Below are 7,346 nucleotides of genomic sequence, written 5' to 3'. Positions count from 1 at the left end.
AATCTTGTCTTTATGATCGTATCAGAGAGCGTCAGTGTGATGACCCCCATTTGCTTGTCCTTAAGGACACAGTTCAGCACAATGATGCCAAAGAAGTCACTATTGGAGATGACGGTGTATTACGAATGCAGGGCAGGCTATTTGTGCCTAATGTAGATGGTTTACGTGGTTTGATTCTTCGGGAGGCTCACAGTTCGTGGTACTCTATTCATTCGGGTGCTGCAAAGATGTATCAGGACTTGAGACAGAACTATTGGTAGAGGCGGATGAAGAAAGACATAGTGGAATATGTACCTCGGTGCCTAAATTGCCAGCAGGAGAAGTATGAGCATCAACGACCGGGTGGATTACTTCAGAAGTTAGAGATTCTAGAATGGATATGGGAGCAGTTCACTATGGATTTCATTGTTGGGCTCCCACGGACTCAGAGGAAGTTTGATGCAGTTTGGGTGATTGTGGATAGATTGACCAGGTCAACATATTTCATTCTTGTAGTTACTACTTACTCTTTGGAGCCGCTAGTCCAGGTTTATATTCGCGAGATCATTCGGCTTCATGGCGTATCGTTATCTATCATCTCTGACCGGGGTACGCAGTTTACATCACGGTTTTGGAGGGCAGTACAGCGTGAGTTGGGTACTCGGGTAGAGTTGAGTACATCATATCACCCTCAGACAGATGGGTAGTCCGAACTCACTATTTAGATACTGGAGGACATGCTTCGTGCGTGTGTGATAGATTTTGGGGGTGCTTGGGATCAGTTCTTGCCACTTGCGGAGTTTGCTTACAACAATAGTTATCAGTCGAGCATTCATATGGCGCCGTATGAGGCCTTATATGATAGGCGGTTCTGATTTCTAGTGGGTTGGTTCGATCCGGGTGAAGCTAGGCTATTGGGTACGGACTTGGTTCACGATGCTTTGGAAAATGTTAAATTGATTCAGGATCGACTTCGTACAGCCCAATCTAGACAAAAGAGTTATGCGGATCGAAAGGTTCATGATGTTTCATTCATGGTTGGTGAGCGGGTCTTTCGCCCATGAAGGGTGTTATGAGGATCGGGAACAAAGGCAAGTTGAGACCGAGGTATATTGGGCCTTTTGAGATTCTTGAAAGAATTGGAAAGGTGGCTTATAGACTCGCACTACCACCTAATCTCACAGCAGTTCATCTGGTATTCCATGTATCCATGCTCCAGAAATATCATGGTGATCCGTCACATGTGTTAGACTTCAGCTCCATTCAATTGGACAAATATTTGACTTACGAGGAGGAGCCAGTAGCTATTCTAGATTGTCAGGTCGGATAGTTGAGGTCCAAGAGTTATCCTTCAGTTACGATACAATGGAGAGGTCAGCCGATTGAGGCAGCTACCTGGGAGTCCGATTCAGACATACGGAGTAAATATCCACATATTTTCACCAGCTCAGTTACTTTTCTAATTCCGTTTGAGGATGAACGTTTATTTTAGAGGTGGATAATATGATGACCCAAAAACATGTCATCTTTAATTTAAACATTCATTTATGTGTTTTATGAAGATATTGGGAGCTTACCTGCTATGAGTTACGTATCACTTGAATAGTTGATGTTAATGTCGTTCCTTTTCTAGAAATATATTGCTTATGAGGCCATTGTTAGTATTGTTTTCATGTTATGTTACGTTGATTGGATTATGAATGTATTGTTAGGATTGGTTTCTGTGATTCTCTGGCATGTGGATAAGCCCAATTACAAAGGAAACTCTGGCAAAATATTTTGGAAATTTTGGGAATTAGTAAAATTCGGGAAATTTAAATGTGCGAAAGAAGAGATAAGTTATGTTATGTGTTTGGGGGCAGACTCGACTTCTCATTCGAGGAGTATTAACATGATGGATACCTATTGGATATGATAATAAGTGTACGAGGCATATTATAAGTGATATGGGGTCTAAGGAAAGTCCTAAGTCTAAGCCAAGTTGAAAATTTTCATAATAGACTAAAATTCCAAATGAGTATGCACAAGATCAAACTTTGGATGCACATATCTACATATATATATATAAGGAGTTATGTGATGGAAAAGCTATCAAATGAAATATCTGTGAGTCTAGTTTCTAACACTTCAAACCGTTTGTCATTTGGACACTCCTACAAAAAGTTATGACCAAATTACCAAACGCTGGAAACATTTGTACTACCGCGCCGCCCCCCACGGTGCTAGGCGCCCCAAACCTATGGGAAATTCCAGAACGCTCCGAAATTTCATTCCCAGACACTTTTTGCACAGCCACCCTGCGGCACCCCACGCGCCGCGGCTATACAAAAACAAGTTTTTATTACCCGAACCCCATTTCATTTAACTCGATTGGGGTTCATTTTTGGGGCAATATCTGGTGTTTTAAAGAGAAGGGAGAGTGATTCTAGAGAGTGAAAAGGGAAGAACTAAAGATTTCACTACTATTCCTTGAAACAAACCTTGAAATCGCATCAAAGGGTTGCTACGGCTTCAAAGAGGTAAGAATTGTTTTTCCCAATTCTTCAATTTCGAAATCCAACTAGAAATGGGTAATTAGTAAGACGATTCTTGGATGTGAGAGTGTCGCGCCCCCTTTTCTCGCGAAATCGGGTTTCGACATTGATAACTCTTTTAAAAAAGGGAGGAAGGGTTATTAAAAGAGAGTCGCCACCTAACGGATTAAGGTGCATTAGGGCACCTATTGCAAATGACTCGGGTTTACTAGTTTGTGTCACCAAAGATCGGGTAAGGGCTCAAATTACCTTGAGGAGAAGGTGTTAGGCATTCCTTGAGGTCCACAACGGTGGGTCCCGGCCGAACTTAAATCATGTGAATTAGTCTAAAAGAGAAGAGAAACATAAAGAAAGAATCATTTTAATAGGAGTGGGGGTCCTAAGTTTTTTGGCCTAAAGGATCATCTCATGCAACATAAATAATACTTCGTAACTTCCCCAAGACGGGGGTGTTACTCATATTATTCAGCGGGCACAGACTATTATCTCCTGCTACCCGGTTACTATCTTTAAGTTATTTGCCTAAAGCGATCTAATCAATTCTAAATTGTACCCTATGCGTGCACTACCCGTCCCTGCCTATGGCCCAGGAGGCATTTGGACCTCTATTTTCGGATGATTCTAGACTTAACTTAGATTGCTCAAAAATGATAAAAACTAGGTGACATACAAAACAAATTGGACTTTCATGTAAAAGCAAATAAGGGCTCGGGTTAGCCTCCACACTTAGATATCAAATGCACGCCAAACTTATTAGCATTGACAATTGCAGATTTTAATAAGTTAAGGTTGCAGAACCCTATAGGCAGGATCTCTATGGGACACTGAATTTAATGAGCAGACATTTTATACGTAAAAGCCTTTTCTCTTAATACAATTTCTAAAACCGACATAATTGCATACTGATTGTAGGTATAAGGGATTAAAACCTATAGGCATGATGTCTAGGTGATTCACGTGGTAACTAACAATGGTAATGACATGAATATATTCAGAATTGCTTAATCGAGTCCTATTGGCATGGTTTCTAGAATGGTAATTAGCACAGTGTTGAAAACTCTTAAAGAAATGAGCAGGGCGATAATTAAAACGGATTCAGACTCTATAGGCATGATTTCTTGAATTAAAACTGACTTTATATCCTATAGGCATGATTTCTATAATTAAAAAACTAATTTTAGATCCTATAGGCATGGCATCTAATTTGTAGATTAAACCGTAGGTAAACAGAATTCTATGCACACATTGAGATATCATTCAATATCCTATAAGTATGGTTTCTAATAGGTAAAAGCAGAACACATTTGAACTAAATAAAGAATCTATAGGCAGGATTTCTAATGCACATTTGAGCAAAATATTGAACCTATAGGCGGGATTTCTACCCATTTCAATACAAGTGTAAGATAAAACCCCTTTCCCAATTTCACTAATACCCTAAAATGTTATTACAAGAATTAATATATACCAAAATGAATGGAATAAATTACAAAGTAGAATAACTATACGGAGCCTACAGCAGGCCCAAAGATATACCCAGCCAAGCCAAGCCTTCATTCTTATGGCTCATAACAACCCAAAATTACATCTTCATTGACATAAGGCAGCCTGGAATTAAGTGATTCACCCAGTGGGCATAAAACAGAGTTGAGCATATAGAACCAAGACCTAGTGTGTTAGAGTTCCCAAGGGCTTCAAAAACCCAGGGCAGTACGAGTTTTGGTTGGATAACAGAGATAATTCAGGGGAGAGACTAGGGACCACGTCCTAGTGTGTCAGAGTTCACAAGGGTCTCAAATGAACCCTGAGCAGTGCTCACACTAAGGAGGTCAAAGGACATAACCTACGTAGCCTTGGCTTTCAGCCGGCTAAGAATGGGATTCAAAGAGCTTAGGTGACAAGTGAAAGAAGGGACCAAAGTTTAGAAACAGGAATTGGGGGATTTAAACAAACACAACCAAATTGAGCAAACAAAGCAAACAGTTGAATAAATCACAGAACTTTAATAAAGCAAGCTGAATGTAAATTGAGAAATAGGTCCCACACTTAGCGCAGGAGCAATCATATGCTGAAAAGAAGTTGAGAAAAGAACATGTTTGCAGGATTGACAAAGATTGTTGTACACAGGTGCAAAACAGGTTGAAACATGGTTGAATTATGCTAAGTACACAACCTTGTATTATTACCAAGAAAATAGGAAAGCATTGTGATGAGTCAAATAATCATAGAAAGAGCAGGGCATCATGTTAGCATAGGGGTGAGATTACAATCACGAATTAAGACACATATGCAAAACTATTACTACAGAGTAAAATCATGTCAAGTAGCAGATATACGCATTCAAGCTTTGTCATAGTGGTCTAATTAGCTAAAGATGATACGATTATAACAAAGGTTTAGCCTAACATTGCAAAGTAACAATTCAAACATGATGAGACAACTGTTCCAAATCACAAGCAAACACCAGAGGGGTATGGGGTCGAGTGATCATGTTGAGTGACACAATAGCAGAGAGGTAGATTATGACTAACAATGAAGGTCTTAACACAGGCTAACACAAATGTGAGGCATCCACTACAGGGATTCAGGACAAAGTAAGTAAACATGTTCATGAGCATTCAGGAGTCAATTCACTAATTGAATAAACCTTAAGAAGGTTCAGATTAATCGGGCTAGGAGTAGATAACTTCAGAACTGGTAGCATTAAGAGCAGTTAAATGCTAAAGAGACTAAAAGCATATAAAGTTGACAGAACGATGCCTAAACATATCTCAGAAGCATATTGAACTATGGATTCAGAAGTAAGAACACATACAAGTCAGAGACACGTAAGGATGAAATTGCAAAAGTCAAGTGACTTACTAGTTAAGCAAGTAAGTCATTTTTTATCAACGGCTTAGGGTTTGAGAGGTGGCGGGTTAGGGTTTTGAGAGGAGAGAATAGAGAGGCGGCGGGTTTTGAGGGAATGGGGTTAGGGTTTAGGGCTGAGTGATATAAGGAAAGGAGGGAGTCATTTGTGAGTCGTTGATCATTTTTTATCAACGGCTGGGATTTGAGAAGGGGTTGGGTCGGGTTTTGACTGGGTTGGGTTGTTTAGGATTGGGCTGGGGTTATTGGGCTAAGGTCTGGGTAGTCAGGTCCGAAATTAGGAGGAATTTAGGGCTAGATTTTAAATACCCAATATTAATAAAGTAAATAATTTATAAAAGTAATAAATAAATAAATAAAATATCATTTGTGCATGAAAATGATTAAACACAATTATTTAATATTATAAAAATATAAAAAAATTATTTTTTGTATAAATAATGTAATTATATGTACATATGGGCTATTATTGCAAAATATGCAATTTAGCCCTAAAAATGCAAATGTAATTATACGAAAATGCACTGAAAATATTTAAAATCTCATATTGGTATAAATGATAAGTTTGGATTATTAAATCATCATAAAAAATTGGGTGGGTAATTATTGGATATTTATATAATAAAATTCAGAAATAAATTGATTTAAAGTCTTTATAAATCATGGAATATTATGAAAAATACTTGTGTATGCTTATAAATTAAATGATGATGCATATGTACTATTTTGAAAGTGTATATATATATATATATATATATATATATATATATATATATATATATATATATATATATATATATATATATATATATATATATATATATATATATATGAAAAAATATAAGGGAAAAATTGGGTATCAACAACTGCCCCTCTTTACCCGAAAAGGATGAAAGAGTTATCGGGTAAAGAAATGATAACTGATTTTGACCGAATGGGGTGATTTGAAAAAATGTAGGCCCGCACTCTTGTCTCTGAGCTGCCTACATATCCCTGATTTTACAGGAATCAGGCCATGTATAGTTCTAGATCCAACGGTGGAATGAACCGATGGAGTTGTTGCAAGAACGAACAAAATATTCTAGATAGGACAAATTGGGATTGAGAATGGTTATGGATACTTGAGTAGGTATCAGATGAGAATGGGTAACGGACGATGATCAGTTACGTTTGAAATAATTGAAGGATATGGACGTTGAATGGAAACTGGAGCGAAGATTGCTCCCGTTAGGATAATGGTTACTTACCGGATTACCTACAAACTCAAAATACGATGCATATAGATTATCGCATAAATTTAAACATGATGAAAATTCCCTTTGGACCATGGTGATTGTCTTTGGATGGTGAGGATGACGTCCTTAGACCATGATGTCCTGGGCCATGAATTGTGCGGTAAAGGATTCGCAGGCCGTGAAATGATGTTCTCGGGCTATGAAGATGGTGCCTCCGAACCATGATACCTTTGAATAATGATGTGCAAGATTAAGAGATCCTCAGGCCATGGCATGGTGTCTTCCGGCAATGAGGATGATGACTTCGGACTATGACACCTTCAGACAAATTGGCTATATGTCAGCCTATGAGAAATGCAGAGACATGATGTTTGAGATAAAACCAGACAGGGCTTAATCCTATGTAGAGTTAGGAGTAGAGCTTAGTCCCTAGAGAAGAGTATAATGCAAGGTTTGGAATAGAGCAACATTTGTGGTCATGCAAGGAGAGACAATGCTTAGTCTCATGCTGGGAAGGCAGAGCTTAGCCATATGGAAGAATTGAGACAGTGCTTAGTCTCATGCAAATGGAAGGCAATGCTTAGCCTTATGCAATTAAGGAGGCAGGGCTTAGCCTCATGCAAGATTGGAGACAGTGCTTAGTCTCACGCAAATGGAAGGCAATGCTTAGCCTTATGCAGTTGAGGAGGCAGGGCTTAGCCTCATGCAGGATGGAGACAACGCTTAGTCT

Source organism: Nicotiana tomentosiformis, chromosome 7 (assembly GCF_000390325.3).
Source record: "Nicotiana tomentosiformis chromosome 7, ASM39032v3, whole genome shotgun sequence".
Lineage (NCBI taxonomy): Eukaryota > Viridiplantae > Streptophyta > Magnoliopsida > Solanales > Solanaceae > Nicotiana > Nicotiana tomentosiformis.
The sequence above is the reverse complement of the archived record's forward strand: the minus strand, read 5'-3'. Positions refer to the sequence as shown.